Below are 19,524 nucleotides of genomic sequence, written 5' to 3' on the forward strand. Positions count from 1 at the left end.
TGGTTAATGAGATTGTTTATGAGGCACCAATCTCTTGACCAGGCTAATTTGTTTTGCGTAATTTGACACACAACCTCACCTGGATAATGATGCCCAAAGTTTTCATCCCCATCCCGACGACCAGTGGGTGTAGGAAGAAATTTTGAACTGCAGAGGCCCCGTCCGAGTGTCCCTGGAACATTGCCAGAAACCTTTTCCACCAGGTCAGACTGGAACTCGCCTGCTTATTTTTGTATTCTACCTCGTTAAGATCACCTGGATCATGGTGAAATCTTTCCTCTAATTTAGTGGTCTGTTTAACCGTGGTAACAAAATGTGGTCATCTTGGGTCAAAACCTGTTCTCATTTGTCCCACGTCGTGTTATCTTTCAGGATGGGAACTCCCCCTGAAACTTTGAACTTTAGAGTTCTCTTAACAATTTGAGGAATAACGTCATCAAACTTGGATGACTTGATCCATATGGGATCTCCGCTCATACAATAAGCTCCCCTCGAAAAATCTACCTGATCGGAACAATTATGAAAATGTACCTTGAATGTGTCATTAGACATTATGTTTAAAAAAACAAACCTTTCCTTCAGCCAACGGAACTATCAGTTTGGCTTCAGGGCCGGATCTTTTGAATGGTAGCATCGCATTCTGTTTTATTGAGCCAGCAGGCTTCTTCACTAAATTTGACTTCCCCGGCAAACACAGGTACCTCTGTGAGAATTGCCCGCATGAGGGCAACTCTACTTGTTTCACCTCCCCGTCTAACACCAAAAAATGTTGACCTCTCAGGTCATGGTGTAAGACATGTGTTGAGGTGGGAACTAAGGAAGTAGCGGTGCGTAAAGAAGTGTTGCACCCTTTCCATTTGTTCACCCAAACCTCTCGAAGCTTCCATGCAAAAGATCCTTCTCCAGAAAAATCGATAAACCTCTCCTTGTCCAATCTGTTGTACAGGATCTTTTAGCATCTCCCTGACAAAATATGTCCCTAACTGTCCTGATTGGACCTCTTCCCCCCTTATGTCCTGAGGCAAAATGTGTACCTGAGGTCGGAAAGCCTGTACTCTCTGCAATCTTTCACTTAAGAGTACTTCTTCACTTACCCAACCAGCATGAGGATAAGTGGCTGCATATGGACTGTGTAATATTGTCCACTGTTGTGACCCGTGTAGTGAGAATGGGGTTCCCTGTGTTGGCTTTCCCTCCCCCGAGATCGCTCTCCCCACCCTCTTTGTCACCTGGAAATGTGGCTTGATCTCGATTTTAACTTCTTGTTTTGAGAACCACAAACCCTCGGCTTTCCAGCCTTTACATGTGTATAGTTGTTTCACCTGGAGACCCAGGTGAATCTGGAGGACCCCCATACTCAGCAGGACTCTCAGGTAACACGTCCTCTATAACCACAGACTCAAGAACTGCAGCCTCCTTAACCTTATGCCTTTTATGCGAGACCTCCTCCTCCCCACTGTCCTGTCTAGGATGCTGTCCAGCAGTGGGGGGGTCTATCATCCTCATCCGACGTATCACTCCCTTCCAAAGTGTCCATCTCCACCTCCTCCGACACATCCTCAAAATTATCATTGTCAGAATCTTCCTCCTGCACAGACCAATCAGCACAGTTCTGATAGTCCTGATAGTCCAGAATAGGAACAGGAGCATTCAAATTCAAATCCTCATCTATTAGCTGTTGCTCTGCCCCCTCCTCTTCTTGCCGCTCGTCCGGTCCCGGCTGCTTTATGGAACTACAAGTCCAAGCGCCTCCTCCGCCTTCCCCTGCATCCTGCTCAGCAGATACAGGTTCAGGCGTCAGCTCAGCAACCGGCCCAGAGTCATCTGCGGCTGTCACTTCGATTCCTCTTGCCTCCCCACTCTTCCGCTCAGTCTGAGAGTCAGTGGTGCCCGGATCACCAGACACAAGCTGCTCCCCATCATCACTGGCAGATGCCAGCTCCTGGCCAGACTGCTCAGCGGCAGCATCAGCGGCGGTGGGGGGCGTGGCCTGAGTCTTTGGATCTCGATGGACCCATGTCTCCCGCACATTCTGCGGCAATCCTTCCTCCTCATCGGAGTCACTGGCAGCACCAGCGCCTCCACCAGCCTTAGGACTCAGAACCTCTGAGAAGAGTCGGGCACCTTTCTTGCCACGACAGCGTGTAGCATAGTGTCCCGTCTCCCCACACACAATGCAGACCTTATCGCCAGGGCAATCTCCAGTGCCATGACTAGGGCTATTAGTGTCTACAACAGCGCCCAACTTTACATAAATCAGATATATGCGCATATAAATTGCACAGATGGCAAAACTGGGGCATGTCTCTGTAAAACAGGAATCCCCTCTCTCCACCCCAGTTGAACACAGCGGGTGGTCTACAGACACCTCCAATTCCCTTGGCATCCTCTTTAAAATGGACAAAAAAAAAAGATACTTGCCAGTTATAATGCCATACTTATTAATGACAGGCTCACCCCCATTTACACTGGTGCAATATTGGTGTAGATAATACCTCACAATGTTCAGATCAATAAATGGATTATACATATGCACTGTAATCATTGTCTCATTCAGCATGAATAATGGCTTTACGGTAATTCTCTTCATCTTCCAGCGCATGCCTTCAGGAGTAAGGTTCCGGTCAATCGCTACCAAAACCTCTAGACACAGGAACAGCTTTTTTCCTCAAGCAGTAGCCATACTTAATGCTGAACCACGTTAGAGCTGCTAGGACTGAAAGTAATCGGCACAGAACTAAACATGAACAATTCTCACTTTGCTTACTGCCACTATAGTTATAATGTCCTTAACTTGTAATATTTACACTGTCTGTCCTTGTATTGTTTTTGTTTGTGTTTGTTAATCAACTGCCAAGAAAAATTCCTTGTAGGTGCAAACTTACTTGGCGAAAATAAATTGATTCTGATTCTCTTCATCAGACCGACATCTGCCTTTCTTTTTGTCTCCTCATAGGTGTTTAAGCAGTCTGGTTCTGAGTGAAAGGTAACATCGTAAATACCTTGATTCTGGAAGTCTTGAAGCATACGGATCTGCATAACCTTCAACTTCAGGGTGTTAAACAGGACTTCCTCGACAATCTTGTCCATATTGATCTGCAACCTAAACTCTGGTTGAACCAGGAAACATAGGGTCCTCTTGACGTCTTCCGATGACATCACCCCGGGTGATCACTCCCCATCAGCTCGGGGCCCCCCAAAAGAGAGGAAACCCCGACCAAACCTCCTGCCCGGACACTTGGTTTTAGGCAAAAGGCCGAAAGAGAGAACCCAATTATTCTCTGCAGCCATGCCCGCCGACACAGCACCCTCCGTGGGAATTAAGGCAAACTACCTTCTAAATGCAGCAGCGGCAACCACCACACAGTACAGCACTGCACAGCACAGCCGGCTAACCCTGGCCAGCTACCGGCTGCCAGGGGGCCCCCCTTCCCACTGCCTCTGCAGGCCTGCCGGGCCACCGGGATGGGGGCACCTGTGCTAAACGCAGACGAACGGGCCAGGCTCAGCTGCCGCGTTATTACATTTGCATGGCCCTGCCCACCGCCGGAACAGCCGTCACCCCTCTGCTGCCGTGCCTCCACGCCGAAAAGAAAAGTAGGCTTCCGGCTCCCTGCATTCCGGCAACACGCTAGGAGAGAGTGTGGAGGGCAGAGGAAGTCAAGTCTGTAGCCTGGCTGTTTGAAAACACAGTGCGTCTTTCTTCGTTCATCCTCCTTCCTCTTAATCTCACTGTCTGGACGTGCGAGGTGTGCCACAAGAGGGGGACACAGGCCGGGGAGTGGAAAGCCTAAACAGGGGATGCCTTCCTAGCCTGCTACATACACTCACAGCCTGGCACTGATGCAGGCACCTGAGCAGGTGCTGAGTCACAGAAAGTCAACCCATGATGTCACAATGCTCTGGGCCCAGGCAGCTATATAAGGGGCTGCAGCCAGGGCTCTGCCTGCCAGTCCGCTGGCAGCTCTCCAGGGGAGGGGTGCTGCTGCTCCTTCTCTTGCAGGGAACAAAGTGAAAACATGAAGAAAAGTGGTCCGGTCATAGCTTTTTTGGGCCGCAGCAACTGCGCAGCACAGGTAAAGTTCAGCCAAAGCAAATTAAAAAAAAAAAAAAGTTTTCGTTTTTTGTGGGTTTTTTTTCCATCTTCTTTCTTGTCTGTTCTCGGGTTCTTATAGCCAGGTGAAATACGGACTCAATTAATAAATGACACAGATGCACAAAGAAAGCAGACACAACTTGAAACAATGTTTTTACTGAGGATTTCAACTGTATCCTGCACCCAGCAGTAGCAGCACAGACATAGAGCGCACAGCAGGGGGGACAAAACAGCACTTGCTACTGGGAAATTCACTTTGCAGAGGGTCACTTGATTTCTCCACTTGACTTCAAACCTCAAATACCCAGCTGACTAACAAAGTGGAGTGATCTGTTTTTTGACACTAGTTAGAGAGAGTAGTGCACCGGTCCTGGAGGTACTGCAATACCAGGTCGATGCGCGGAGTGGACAGAGCAAGCTCTTCTTCCATCTCCCTGTTCCAAAAATCCATTAAATATATGGTCCCCAGATAGGGGACGTATCAGATATTAATTTATTTTTATTTTTTTTCTCTTCAGACTTGACTTGCCAGACATTAGATCACTGGGGCAATCACGACTTGTGCTAGATTCAAGGATAATTACCAGAGCTGATCTTTTAATATAAATAAATAATTATATCTTTTTTGGAGCTCAAATGTCTCATATTTTTCTTCATAAAGGGAGTAACAAATAGAAATTTGGAACAGAGATGTACAAGAAGAAACCAAACAAGTTACACTTCAGGTTATAGCTGCTTGCCAATCGCCCGGGTACCAATGTTGTGCAGCCGTGTCATGGTCAGAGTGTGAGGCATCATACAGGTAAACAATATACAACTGAGACAAATACAGATTAACACAATCATCGACAGAGATGTTTTCTTTCCTAAATACTAGTAAGTTCCTGACATCCCACAGTACTTCTTTAAGCAAGGAGAAGCAGAGCCATGCCATGCGTCTTTTTGTTTTATCCCCCTGCCACCACCCTGTAAGGAGGTTCGTATAGGTGATGCTTGAGGTACCCAGCAGAAGTCTGAACAATGGCTTTAGTTTTATCTTCACTTGGGAGGAAAAGAAGCAAGACCAGAACAGGTGGGCCACATTTTCAATCCCCCACAACCTTCCCGTGGGCAACTCTCTGATCTAATTAAATCCCTATGTTTTAGAAAGGAATGAGTGGGTAAGCAGTTTAGAAGAGATAATCATACAACATCTTCCAGACTGTTTGACAAGCCGCCAATTTTCATGTTCTTCCAGATTAAAGCTCCCCCTTGTTAGTTAAGGCCGGGAACTTCATTAGCAATTTCATCTTTTGATAACCAGGCCTTCATGTTTTTTTGCAAGTGTGATCTCCAGTAAAGAATTGCAGCTTGCATTCTTCCTTAAGAATCTGTAGTTTGAGATAGAATTGAGGGATAACTAGGGCCATAGGTCTCCGCAAGTCTCTCAGGCACCATCCCCATTTTGTGAAGAGCCAGCCACCTAAATACCTCATCATGAGCGCAATGGTACCATCCCTCTTAAAAGTGGTGGCCGCTGTAAGCCAGTAGTGTAAGATTAAGAACAAGGCCACATCAGGGAAGTTGAAACCTCCATGTTCCGTCTTGTTCATAATCTTCACCCGGCAGCATCGCTCCATGCGGCCATTCCAAAAGAAAGTAAAAAGTTTCCTGGTCAAGCGATGTGTCCAGCGTATTGGAAGGGGAAAAATCACGGTATAATATAACAAAATCGGAAGAATCACAGCCTTGACTATAAATGTCTTTCCAGTAAAAGTAAGGTGTCGGAGTCTCCAGAAATCCAATTTTTGCTGGACTGTGTCCAATATTCTTTTGAAGTCAGAAGCGCCATTCAGCTGCCGATCGAAAGATACTCCCAATATAGAGATTTCTTCCACTTGTTTTACTTGGTCCACTTTAATAGGTATTTGCTTACCCAGGTTGCAAAGCTGGCACTTGGCTCAATTTACTGTCATCCCTGTAGTGGCACAAAACTAGTGGAAATGACCTCCTCGTACATCCCGAGGGGAGGAACAAACCAGTACCACAGCGTCCATGTATGCAGCAGTTTTCAGTTAGCGGCCGTAACCTCCTGGTATCGGAAATCCTCTAAAGGCTTTATCTGCAGAGATGGACTTCAGCAATGGTTCCATTATGCATATGAAGACCAGCAGGGAAAGGGGACAAACCTGCCGGACCCCTGACCTGAATTGGAAAGGACTCAGAAAGAGTGCCATTAATTAGCAACTGGCTCGATATACTGGTGTAGAGTCTTGCAATCACTAAGTATCATGGGAGGGAAGCCCATGCTTCTGAGAACCGCCAGTAGGAAAGAATGAGACACTTTGTCAAACTCCTTTTCTAAATCGATTGATTCCAATAGTAAGGCCATATTGTGCGACTGGGCATAGTACGCAACATCACGCAAAAGGAGATTGTCTGAGATCCTGTGGCCAGGCACCGCACCGGTCTGGTGATCTTCAATCAGGGTGGTAATAACCTGGGATATACAGCTAGCCACCAACTTAGCAATTAGTTTGTAGTCGCAATTTAGCAACGTTATTGGTCACTAATTGCGAATGTCCTGTTTATCACCTTTTTTCTTATAGATCAAGGTGATTACACCTTCTCGCATGGAGTCTGGTAGGGCTCCAGCCGCAAAGACTTCTTTCACGACTTCAAAAATGTCGTTCTTTATGTAAGGCCATGCAGTTTGATAAAATTCTGCCGGTAGTCCGTCCTTACCAGGAGTTTTATTCTTTGCCATAGCATTGACTGCCTGCCAAACTTCCTCCTCAGTCACGTCACTATCCAGTAACTCTGCATCATCTTTCAAAAGGCGTTTATCCAACACCTTGAGATACTGTTCCATCTCTTGAGGGTTGGCACAGGGCTGTGCCTTGTATAACCTTCTGTAAAAGGAAACTATTTCTGCCTGCATGGCGTACCCCTACAGTTCCTGGTCCTGCTTCCATACAGACTTGAGAGTATCTTTTCTGCATTAAGTTTTCTTGAAAAAGTAGCGGCTACATTTTTCATCCTCGTCTAAAGCTTTAATCTTGGCCCTGAAGTCCAGGCCTTTCCCTTTTTGCAGAAGGAGAATTTTCTGCTTGCTTCTAATTTCAGCCACTTCGGCAGAGACATCCATGCCCCTTTCTTTAAACCCAAACAGCGTTAGCAAACGGCTGTTGAGTTCTTGTTCCTGTTGTCTACTCTGCCAAACCTTCGTCCTTCCCCAGGACTGGAAGAAAGTCCTAATTTGTAATGTGGCCCATTTCCACCATTGTATTCGGGAGGGAAAACGGCACTTGTGCTGTGCCCAGTTAGCATACTGACATACAAATGCTTGTAATGCAGTCTTATCCTCTAAGTGGCCAGAGTTCAATTTCCAGAAACCCGATCCGAACTTTAATGAGCTATCAAAACAGATAGAGGACTTAATCCCCTGATGATCCGTAAAAGCGAATTGGGCCTGGGAGTACGCCAATCATTTTAAGTGCTCAGATGCCAGAATATAATTGATCCTAGAATGGACTGTCCCCTTGTCTGAGAAAAAGGTGAATTGGTGTGCGTGTTTTGGTGCAGCCAGGAATGATCCTGTAGTCTGAAATCCTGCAGGGTCTGCTTAAAGGCCGTACTAGTACTATCCAGTTTTGTGTCTGCAAGACCTACACAGTCTTTCACCCAGTATATCAAATTAAAGTCCCCTGTGACTATGGTACTACTTCTGCCAGGTAGGTATAACTTAAGCGTTTCTAGAAGCGACAGGCGATCTTGCTTTTCTGCCGGACAATATACAATGAATATTCTCAGGAAGTATATAAGGAGACAAAAATAGAGACGGGAGCCCCCAATAGTGTATTATTGGTGATGAGAATCGATATAATAAGTAATAAGAGATATATATACTCACAAACACGGGTTGCTGAAGGTCAGGCAACCACTAGTAGTGCATATGGGGATATTAGACCTGTCCCCACTCAGGTTAAGAAGTCGCTCTCTGTAGTAGGAAAAAAAATGGGTATCCGCACCCATCCACCAGGTGGGTAACAATATGTAATAACTAACAGAGGCGCCAACAGGATAAAAAGAGAACCGTATTTAAAACCAATAAAACAAGGGGGACAAGGGTGGACTTACCTCCCCAATATTCAAAACACAACCACTGTGATCAAATTGCAAAGAACATTTAATCTGTACTCCAAAAACAAACAGTTGCAACGCGTTTCGCGGGTCTCAAGCCCGCTTCCTCAGGCAAAAATACAAGACAAGGAGCAGCTGTAACAAACAAAAATAAACAGGAATAAAATAAAACCACGTACAGTAAAAACACGTCCAATAAAGTACATACAATGCAGTAGTCTCAAAGTAAGAGGGAAACTATGAAACATCGATGAGGTAAACATGATTGCATGTATAACTAAGTAAATAAATAAAGACTATCCCAAGAGAACCGCACCACACATAGTTACCAAAAATAACAAAGCTTTATTGTATTATAAATCAGGTTCCAATTATTAAAATCAATTAAAACATGAACCCAGGATCTACACCAATGTCTGTACTGACCTAGTACATGTACAATAATAACGCTTCAAAATATGCACAATAATTATATTGTATTGTATTAATCCATGCTCCCAATCACCTAGGGCGAGTAAAGTGCTAGTGCTGATCAAACAAGAAATACCATCCAGAAATATACCGGTATGGATTAACCATAAAGTGAAAAATGTGCCAGTGCATAGGATAGTATATAAACAATTAGTACAAAGAACAATCCGAAGTGAAGGAGGCTGGACGAGCCAGCTAGGAAGCTGGTGGGTGTGAAAAGCCAGAGGTGAAATGAAGCTTACCCAAGGAGAGGGAAGGACAGGAAGCGTGGTGTAGCCTGGAGAGAGCCTTCGCGATTTGCCGCCGTCTGCGGCTTCAACTGGGCGTATAAAAGAAACGCCAGCGCCATCTGCCTATATAGCAATTGCGTAATGAAGGGGGGCGGGACAAACAGTCAAGATCTCGCAATATTGCGTGGCCACACAAGTAGGATCAAATCCCACGCTGTAGTCAGCGTGGTAATCCGTCCCACCACCCGGAAGTCAAGGAGGGCTGGGCGCTGTCATAGCAACCTTATAAACAGTCTTAGTATACATGCGAATATCAGAGGGAGAGAAAAAGAGCCAGGAGGAGACCACTGGAGACACGTAAAGTGCACAAATCAGATGGAAAGTTCAGAGATAGCACGAGGACCTATCTCAACTATTAATAATTGTACATATATGTACACAACAATAACAAAACGTTATGAAAATCATTAACATTCCTGCATGGTCCTAAGATAGACTAACCAAGTCTCATATATACAATACACAGGCCAAGACGCAGGCTGCTGAGGCCCTCTAGTAGTGAATTCACAGAAATCCACTGCACATATCACTCCACTTCACACGATAACATAACATAGTCCAATGAATAGGACAAAACAAACAGAACAAAAGCAGAAGCAAGGGCAAAATCCTGTGTGGTGCCTTGACGTCACTCAGGGGATGCGCTATTCCACAGATCATCTAGGTCCATTACTGAAAGATGGTCCATTTCATCAACTTGTTCCTCACGTCAAAGAGTCTGTGACGGACAGATCCACACACCTCAAACCCTATATGCAAACAGAGAACAGCGCAATTAGCATTCTCCTATATATCAAATCTATTAATATTCCTTTGGGCATCTCCCACATACCTGCTAACCTCACTGAATAGGGTGTGCACACAAACCCCAGCCACATCAGACACAAGCACCGTGGTGAAAAACAGGGGGGTCTACTCACCAAGACCCACAAACACTCGGGTACAAGGGGGTCTACTCACCAGGACCCCACATGCAAACTCCATTAAATATATATAAAAAAAATGTATATATATAAACCCATGCAGTGTCACACCCACCGTGTCAATTAATAGCAGGCATATATACCCATGCTTATCAACCATGTACTCCATGAATACTGTGCAAATGTATAAGAATTGTGTCTACTCACTGGACACCAAACATATGATATCAATAACTCATGTAGGCCATGTGCAATAGTGACACAACCTACTCCAAAAGAAGCAAATAGCACACAATGCACTCAATAGGATTTAATGTAAGTAACCAAGAAAAGTAAATTCCTCGTTAAGACTACCGGTGTAAGCGTGTCCAGTTCGTAGATCATCCGTGTCTCTTGACGCAACAGGGTCTGTGTGATGTCCCCACCCCTGGAAGATAAAGTGACATGCATTAGACCGCAGACTTTCCAACCTTTGACCTCACCCCCATGTGCTAATAGCGCATGCTCAGCCACTGGAGTCGATGTCTTACCATCATGTAAATCCCGTTCGGCCAATCGTATGGTGGACATATGTTTCTGAATCCTCTTTTTCAGTGCATTTTTTGTTTGTCCCACATACAATTTGTCACACGGGCATCGTAAGAGATAGACAACCCCTGTTGTTTGACAGTTAATGAAGTCTTTAATAAAGTGTGTGTGTCCATTCCTCCGGCTTGTAACTGATTTTGTGGGTACCATCAATCCTGAGACATTGCACTTGCCACACGGGAAGCTACCACATACCACTGGTCGTTTTTTTGGACACCTCTGAAAGTGGCTTCGACAGAGACGGTCCTTCAAATTAGGAGCTCTCTTCGCTGTAATTGAGGGTCTGTGGGTGAGATATCGCGTCAAAATTGGATCCGTCTGCAAGACAGCCCAATGTTTGGACAGAATTTCCTTAAGATCATGCCATCTGTTATTAAAGGGAGTGCAAAATCTAACCAAATTACTTTGTTTCTGATGTTTCTTACCATATAACAGCTGTTCCCGATCTGCATGCAAGGCCCGATAATAAGCCTTTTGTACCACCTTTCGTGGATAACCTCTCTGTATGAATCGTGTCCGTAATTCCACCGCCTGAGTTTTAAAGTCACTGTCATCTGAACAGTTCCTTCTAAGTCTCAGGAATTGCCCTGTAGGGATGTTGTTCTTGAGTGTCCTCGTATGAAAGGAGTCATAGTGCAGGAGACTGTTCACAGCTGTCTCTTTCCTGTACAATTTGCTTCCAATTTGTCCTGTATCTGTAAGAAAAAGATGAAGATCCAGGAAGTCCAAAGAGTCTTCCGCAATATGTGAGGTGAGAACTATATTATGCCGATTCCTGCCCAAGGCTGCAATGAAATCAATAGCCATTTCTTTGGGTCCATCCCATAATATCAAGATATCATCTATAAAACGGTACCACCCCAGAACATGGGGGTGGAACCGTTCAAATGTAGACCCCCACACCACTTCTCGCTCCCACCATCCAAGAAAAAGATTTGCTACCGAAGGGGCGCACTTTGCCCCCATTGAAACTCCATGGACCTGCAAGTAATACTTACTGTCAAAAATGAAGTAGTTGTGTTGTAGAACAAATTCCAAAAGGGACACTAGGAAGTCGTTAAACTCCGATCTTGTATGTGTGGTCATTGACAAAAAATAGCGTATGGCTTGGCAAGCATCCTGATGATCAATGTTAGTGTATAGAGCCTCGATATCCAAAGATATTAAAAATGAATCTGTGGGAACAAAAACGTGGTTTAATTTCGTTATTAGATCTAGGGAGTCCCGCACATAAGAATCCAAAGTGCGGACATGCTCCTGCAAGAAAAAATCAATAAATGAGCAGCACTTCTCTATCAAACTCCCAATCCCTGACACTATGGGCCTGCCAGGTGGATGGTTTCTGTTCTTGTGGATTTTGGGGAGTAGATAAAAGGTTGGAGTGATAGGCTTTTGAACAGTTAAGTATAATTTCTCCCTATTTGAGATCACCCCACGCTCTCTGGCCTCATCAAGTAATGAGTCCAATTTTTTCTTGAACATCTCCCCTGGATTATTGCTTAATACCTTGTAAAATTTCTTGTTCCTAAGTTGTCTCATTACTTCATTCACATATTCATCTATGGGCCATAGCACTACGTTTCCACCTTTGTCTGCTTCACGTATGACAAACTCTTTAGAGTTGGATAAATCAAGAATAGCCTTACGCTCATCCTGTGTCATGTTGTCACAGTGCCTTCTTCCCCCACGTAGTCTCTCAATGTCCCCTGAAACGAGTTCAAAAAATACTTTAATAGCTGGGCAAGAAGACAAACTGGGCATGAAGGTTGATTTAGGTCTAAACTTACCCCTTCTCTGATCACTTTCTGAACCACTTTCCAATGTGTTTTCACTCTCTCCCAGTAACTCCATTAGGTCCTGGAACACTTGCCTACTCAGAGCATCAGGCAAGTCCACAGTTAGTCTCACATTATCATCAATTGAGTTGACATGATACATCCTTTTTAAAGTTAATCTTCGACAAAATAAATACAGGTCCTTAACTGTTTCGAAGATATCAATATCCTTAATGGGAGAGAAAGATAACCCTCTCTGCAAAATCTGTGTCTCAGCCGGAGACAGTTCAACGGCTGTAAGGTTGATTATCTGTAATGTATCTGTCATCTCTACAGGTCCGCCTGGTAGATCCTGGGTTCATGTTTTAATTGATTTTAATAATTGGAACCTGATTTATAATACAATAAAGCTTTGTTATTTTTTAGTAACTATGTGTGGTGCGGTTCTCTTGGGATAGTCTTTATTTATTTACTTAGTTGTTGCAGGTCTTTATATCCTATTCTGCACACACAAAATGAATTGATGAACTACAGATAGCTTTATAGATTGACTGGTGCTTGCCCTATTTGCTGATTTATGGATGATTGCAAGTATAAGCATGTGCATCATATGCACAAATCCAGGTTAAATGTAACATGAACATCATATAAATATAAACCATACAAAAAGGAAAGTAAAGCCTGTACTTACATATATACTATTCCCATTTAATAGACAGAAAACAGTTTTTCTTTTAATTGGTGCCATGTTGTTGCCCTATTGTCTCCCTTATTAGATTCTATACACACTTGTTTTCCCCTTAGTATATAAGGATCCCGGGGGTGTTGGTGTTAACCCATATAATTAAATGAAAAAATAGACCCTCAGTGTGGTCCCATACAATAGAGGGTTTCTTACCTTAGAAGTTGTGCAGTAAAAACGCAGCGCCTCTGTAGAGAACGTGCGCCGCGCTGGTTACTGATATACTCTCCCGTCGTTCCCCCAGTGGGAGACTGGCGGGAGATTAGTGCGGGGGGCGTGGTTAGCATGCGGAAGTCGGGGAGTATCCGTGCTCTCAGGGCACAGTGTATTGGTACATGCGGCAGAGCGGAAGTGCGTCACGATAAGGGCACACTGTCCGCCGCCGCCATTGGTATGAAGGGCATGGTGCTCTGCGGATACGCCGCTCTGGCCTCCAATACAGCAGGGGGGGGGGGGGGGTAATCCATAGTGAGGCGGAAGTGTGTCATCAAAGGGCACACTTCCCGCAGTAGCCATATTGTAAAAGGGCTAAATCTCTGCTGGGGACATATATCCTCGTTATACTATGCATAGCGATGTGTATATAATAAATTGCAAACGGCATAATAAAGATTGAATACAAAAATGAAAATGGGAATTTTATAAATATATAGAAAAATGATTAGTTATTAACTACATTCCGTATACTCCACCTACTGTACATAAAAGAAGGGCTTTCCGTATATCAAAAGCCGGATATATTCCTATTAAAAATAATAAAGAAAATATGTCATTAGTTAAGTGAAGCTGGTTATTCCCAAGGTATTAAATTAATTAAAACTGATTATTCTAAAAATAAAAGGCTGATTGTTCTGAGGGTACTAAAATGGACATACGTAATAGTTAGGATGTAATGGATGTATGGTGTTCTACCACCATCTAGTGGTGCTTCCATATAATCAAAAGGCAGGTTTGTTTTTTTAGTGTTAGCAGTCTATAGGAGCAAATACAGTGTAAATTACATCAACAAGGCTGATCACTGAAACCAGTTCAAAGACAAATGCTAAAACTAGAAAGAGAGGGGAACTATAATGTAACATAATATAAAACATTATAAATACTCATTACATTGGAACCTATGCATGAGGACAACATACATTTTTAGTAAAATGTATACAAAGAAACAATAAAAAAGAGCGACTGTGAGCTATACTCTTAGCTGCAACTGCAAGGTGAGCTGATCTCTTAGCTGCAAGGTGAGCTGATCTCTTAGCTGCAAGGTGAGCTGATCTCTTAGCTGCAAGGTGAGCTGATCTCTTAGCTGCAAGGTGAGCTGATCTCTTAGCTGCAAGGTGAGCTGATCTCTTAGCTGCAAGGTGAGCTGATCTCTTAGCTGCAAGGTGAGCTGATCTCTTAGCTGCAAGGTGAGCTGATCTCTTAGCTGCAAGGTGAGCTGATCTCTTAGCTGCAAGGCAAATCTGGAGCAAAGGGGTAAGGTCAGAGGAGAAAAGGGAAGGGGGGGGGGGGGGGAACGATGGGACCAAAGGAGCAGGAACTAAAATGTTTTCTCTAGTTGTTCATTAAGACCTGTAGGTACCAGTGTCCTTAAGGTCTGGATCCAGAATATCTCTCTGTTTTTTAATAGGTGAAATGCATTCCTACCCAAAGGGTTGATGGTTTCAATTGCGGTAAAAGTCACCGCAGCCGGATTTCTGTTGTGGATGTTGTCGAAGTGCCTGGAAAGGCTATGTTTAGGGAAGCCTTTTATGATGTTACGCCTATGTTGCCCTATTCTATCCCGCAATAACTGTGTGGTGCGGCCTACATACTGTAGTTTACATGGACAGGATGCCACATAGATAACAAATCTCATTTCGCAATTAAAATGTTTTAGGATTAGATAAATATCATGATTGCTGAACGATACAATCTGCTTGGCGTCAGAAATAAAACTACATGCCAAGCAGCGTTTCTTTTTGGCAAGCATAGGAGCCTGCTGGTAATGTAGGCTTGGAGTCTACTGTTTTAAATTTGCTTGGGGCCAGTAGATTCCTAAGGCTGGGTGCCCTGCGGTAAGTCAGGATTGGTTTTTTAGGGATGGATTCCCGGAGAAAAGGGTCCTGCCGAAGGATCTCTCATCTATTGGTAAGGATGTCCTTCAGGGCCCTATGTTGGGCACTGTACTTCGTTATGAACCTAAGTACATTTTCCGACTCTATTTGTGTGTTAACATCAGTGTTGATTGTTGCCCGTGGGTGTCTGGCTTTTTGTCTTGCATTCTGTATTAACTTCCTCGGGTATTTCCGTTCTCGGAATTTTTTTACCAGGATTTTCGATTGTGTATTATAGTCCTTTATATCTGTGCAATTTTTATGAATACGTTGGAACTGATTGTATGGGGTATTGAGTGTCCAGGGTCTGTAGTGAAAACTGTTGAAGTAAATATAGTTGTTGGAGTCGACTGTTTTGAAATGTGTTTTGGTTTTAATTTGTCTATGTTGATGAAACAGGACCAGATCCAAGAATTCAATGGATGTTGGATCATGCTGTGCTGTGAAAGACAAACCAGCTCTATTCCCATTCAGGTGGCTCAAAAATAAGGGTATGCAAGAGGGATCACCCCTCCATATAAACACCAAATCATCTATGTAGCATCTATACATGACTATATTGTCCCGAAAAGGATTGTTTTGGGAGATGTATGATGTTTTGAGTAGTCCCATAGCTAGATTGGCATAACTGGGTGCAAAACTGCTGCCCATCGCCATGCCACCTACTTGGCGGTATACAGTGTCCATAAAGGAGAAGTAGTTATGAGTTAGGATAAATTCAACACACTGTATGAGAAATATTTTTTGTGCCTGAACCAGGTGTGGCATGTCAGTGTCCAGGTTCAGGTAGTGTTGGGTTGCCTCAATCCCAAATGTATGGGAGATGTTGGTGTAGAGCGCTGACACATCACATGTCAGCCATGTATATTCTGAATCCCACGTGTAATCTTTCAATATATCGATCAGATGTCTAGAATCTTTTGTATACGAATCAAGTTTCTGGACATAGTTCTGTAGGTGACAATCTACAAATCTAGATAGGTTGCAGGTGACTGAATCTATACCTGATATTATAGGTCTACCGGGTGGCTTGGATAGGTTTTTGTGAATTTTTGGGAGTTGATAGAAATAGGGGGTCGAGGGGTTTTCAATTAGGATGAAACTACGTTCACCCTTGGTAATGAGTCCCTTTATGTGGGCCTCGTTGATGATAAATATTCTAAGTTGGTGGTTGTACAAGTTGGTGGGATCTTCTGTAAGTATCTCATAACTGGTCAGATTGTTAAAAAGACGAAGGGATTCCGTCACATAATCCTCTTTGTTCAGAACCACTATGCCTCCCCCCTTGTCTGCAGGTTTAATAATATCAGGATTCTTTTTCAGCTGGTTGAGTGCTGCTTTTTCAGCCTTGGTGAGATTGGAAGGATAATAAACGTTATCTTTACAGAGTTTTTGAATGTCCTCTAGGGTAAGTGCACTTTACCCTTAATTTTATTATTAAACATGATCTCTCTCTTGAGTTTCTCCATCTTAGAGTTCCAGATAAAATGAAAGATCGTGTGCAAGTTCTTTAAAATCAGCTCACTTGGAGGGAAGACCACACATAAATACAGCATAATCGGTAAAAGTAAAGATTTGATAATTAAAACTTTTCCTTCTAAAGATAATTTCTGAAGTTTCCACATATCAATCTTTTTCTTAACTTTCTCTTTCACCATACTCCAACTTTTTGTACCATTATTTTCATTGTCAAATATCACACCCAGGATTTTTTTTTGTTCACAATTGAGGCTTAACACCTGCGCATTGCACTTCACCCCACAGGCCAGTTATAAATAAATCACACTTGTTAATATTTAGCTTAAAACCAGAGCCTTGGCAGAAAATTTCTGTTTCCATAATAGCCCTCTTCACAGAACCTTCTGTATTGCGCATAACGGTAACGTCATCCATATAGGCTATGGTCTTTGCACATCTCCCCTGGTCACCAGGAATCTGTACTCCTTTTATCATCTTATCCTTTCTGAGCATATTCAACAATGGTTCCAGTGCACAAATAAATAAAATCGGCGTCAGGGGACACCCCTGTTTGACCACCGATTTTAAAAGCACAGGTTTAGTAAAAAAAATCCATTAATAACAATTTGACTAAAAGACTCAGTATATAAAAGTGTGATACGACCAATGATAAAATCAGGAAAACCCATCTTTCGTAAAACCAACAATAAAAACTCATGTGAGACTATCATATGCCTTTTGGAAATTAATGGCTAAAAGTGCAAGTTTCGAGTATCTCAGTTTCTGGTACCATAAAATATCACGTATCAGGTTAAGGTGCTCCCACACACCTCTGCCCGGAACACCACACACCTAATCTTCATGTATCACCGTATGTATCACGTTTTTCATTCTGTTCACTAAAATCTTAGATAAAACTTTATAATCCACGTTTAACAGAGTAATCGGGCACCACTTTCCCAACTTTGTTATATCGCCGGTCTTGGGGAACAGAGTAACGACTCCGCTCCTCCAGGACGTTGGTAAAACTGGGCATTTAAAAGCATCGATAAAAACTTGCAATAACTCATTTTTCATCTCTTCCCAAAACGTCAAATAAAATTCAATTGGAAGGCCGTCAGACCCAGGAGATTTACCTTTGTTAAAACTCTCAAAACTGTTTGCAGTTCTAAAAGGCCAAGATCCCCACATAAAACATCACAGTCCCCCTCTTCCAATTGTCTGTCAATAGAGTCTAAAAGATCATTGGTAAAAGAAAGTTCGATTTTTTTTTTTAGTATTAAATAATTCCTGATAAAACATATACACTTCATTATACATCTCATTTGTTTCCTCTCCCTCCACATTGCACATCCATTTTTTTTTAAACCACCAGATTTAAAAAAAAAAAAAAAACTTGAGCATTTTTCATCTTGCTCATAATGTTCCACTTTAGAATTAAAAATAACCTCTTTCCCTTTTATATGTGTAACGATCGGTGTCCGCACACAGAGAGAATCTGATTATTGGTGATCTGCAGTATCACCAAGAATACAGATTTATACCTGATTGTTGATGATCTGTAGAATCACCAATAATATAACTAACCTCTGGACACCTGATAAAGTGTAAGTGTTTGGTGCAACTGTATATGAGTCTGGACCACCTGAGGAGCAGGTGACCCTAGACCGTATAATGAGTATCTCCTGGTAGGTTGGAGATACACAGAGAGTCAGTGATTCCCTGAACAGCTGTGAATCAATCTCATTGGAGTCCTTTGATTGCAGTAGAGTCTGAGTCCCCGACTGGATTGCAGAGAGGTCCCTCTGAGAGACAGGGAGCCCCTGCAGCTACTGGACACCCCACCGGGGGGGTGTCACAGGTAGAAGGGTCGGTCAGGCCGGGTTGGGAACACACGAGCAGATAAAGTACAGAGACAGAAGGCTGATTTGGTAACCAGGGACAGGCAGGGTTGGCAACAGGTAATCAGATGTGCAAAGGTACCGAATCAGAGAGCAGGAGCAGAGTCAAGAGAGCAATAGGTCATAACAGATATCAAGCAGAGGCCTAGTCTGGAGTGTGAGGTCCGTGGTCTCAACACTCAGGGACTGATCTACAGAATAACACATAACACAGCAATGACACAGTATCCCTGATCTTGGGTGTAAGGTCTGTGGTCTCAACACCCTGGAACTGGTCTAAAGTATAACACAGTAATAATACAGTATCCCTAGTCTTTGGGTGTGAGGTCCATGGTCTCAACACCCTGGAACTGGTCTAAAGTATTACACAGTAATAACACAGTAATCTGACTAAGTGTGAATTCCCAGGTCCACCTGGTTCAAACAGACTGAAGGATCTGACTATGGTCTGAGTGCTAACACATAAGCATTCGCAACGGCAGACAACCAGCCACTGACAGACGAGAAGTATATATAGCAGAGCGCTCCTCAGCGCCACCCAGTCCCATTCAACCAATCACCTACTGCACTGGGATCAGCTGATCGTCCTGATCAGCTGATCCCTCTCCTATTTGCATAAAGGGCCTGCCTGTTAGCGCGCAGCTCTCCATCTGTGTGCACTACTAGGCTCAGACAAACCAGATGCATGCTGCTGTGGAGAAACCGCCGGTCTGAACGCAGATTCAGCCGCCCCGCTGTCACACCGTGCGGCGGTGTCTCTGCAATCCATTACAATATGAATAGCTTTTTGTATTTCAGTTTTCACCTTATTAATTAAATCATGTACTTCAACACCGGTTTTTGGGAAATTTAAAGGGACTTCAAGCAGTGCAGAAACTATGGAAAGATGCATATCATTTTAAAGCTCTCTTTCTCCTCTTTCGACTGGTATATAAACCGCCACCTTACGCCTTTTAGTTTTCGCTATTTGCGCAATTGAAATTGCCGCGGCTGCGATTTCTATCGCGAAAATAGAGAAAACTAAAAGGCGTAGGGCGACGATTTAGGTGTCGCCAGAAAGAGGAGAAA

General features: G+C 43.5%; 1 non-coding gene across 1 annotated transcript; it reads right to left on the reverse strand.

The window, feature by feature from the left end:
* Positions 1-4,450: 4,450 nt before the first annotated feature.
* Positions 4,451-4,632, reverse strand: LOC137505794 (U2 spliceosomal RNA). The gene has a single exon (XR_011020359.1). It is a non-coding gene; the product is annotated as a U2 spliceosomal RNA (small nuclear RNA).
* Between the last annotated feature and the right edge of the window lie 14,892 nt (positions 4,633-19,524).

Source organism: Hyperolius riggenbachi, chromosome 4, assembly GCF_040937935.1.
Source record: "Hyperolius riggenbachi isolate aHypRig1 chromosome 4, aHypRig1.pri, whole genome shotgun sequence".
NCBI classification, from domain to species: domain Eukaryota; kingdom Metazoa; phylum Chordata; class Amphibia; order Anura; family Hyperoliidae; genus Hyperolius; species Hyperolius riggenbachi.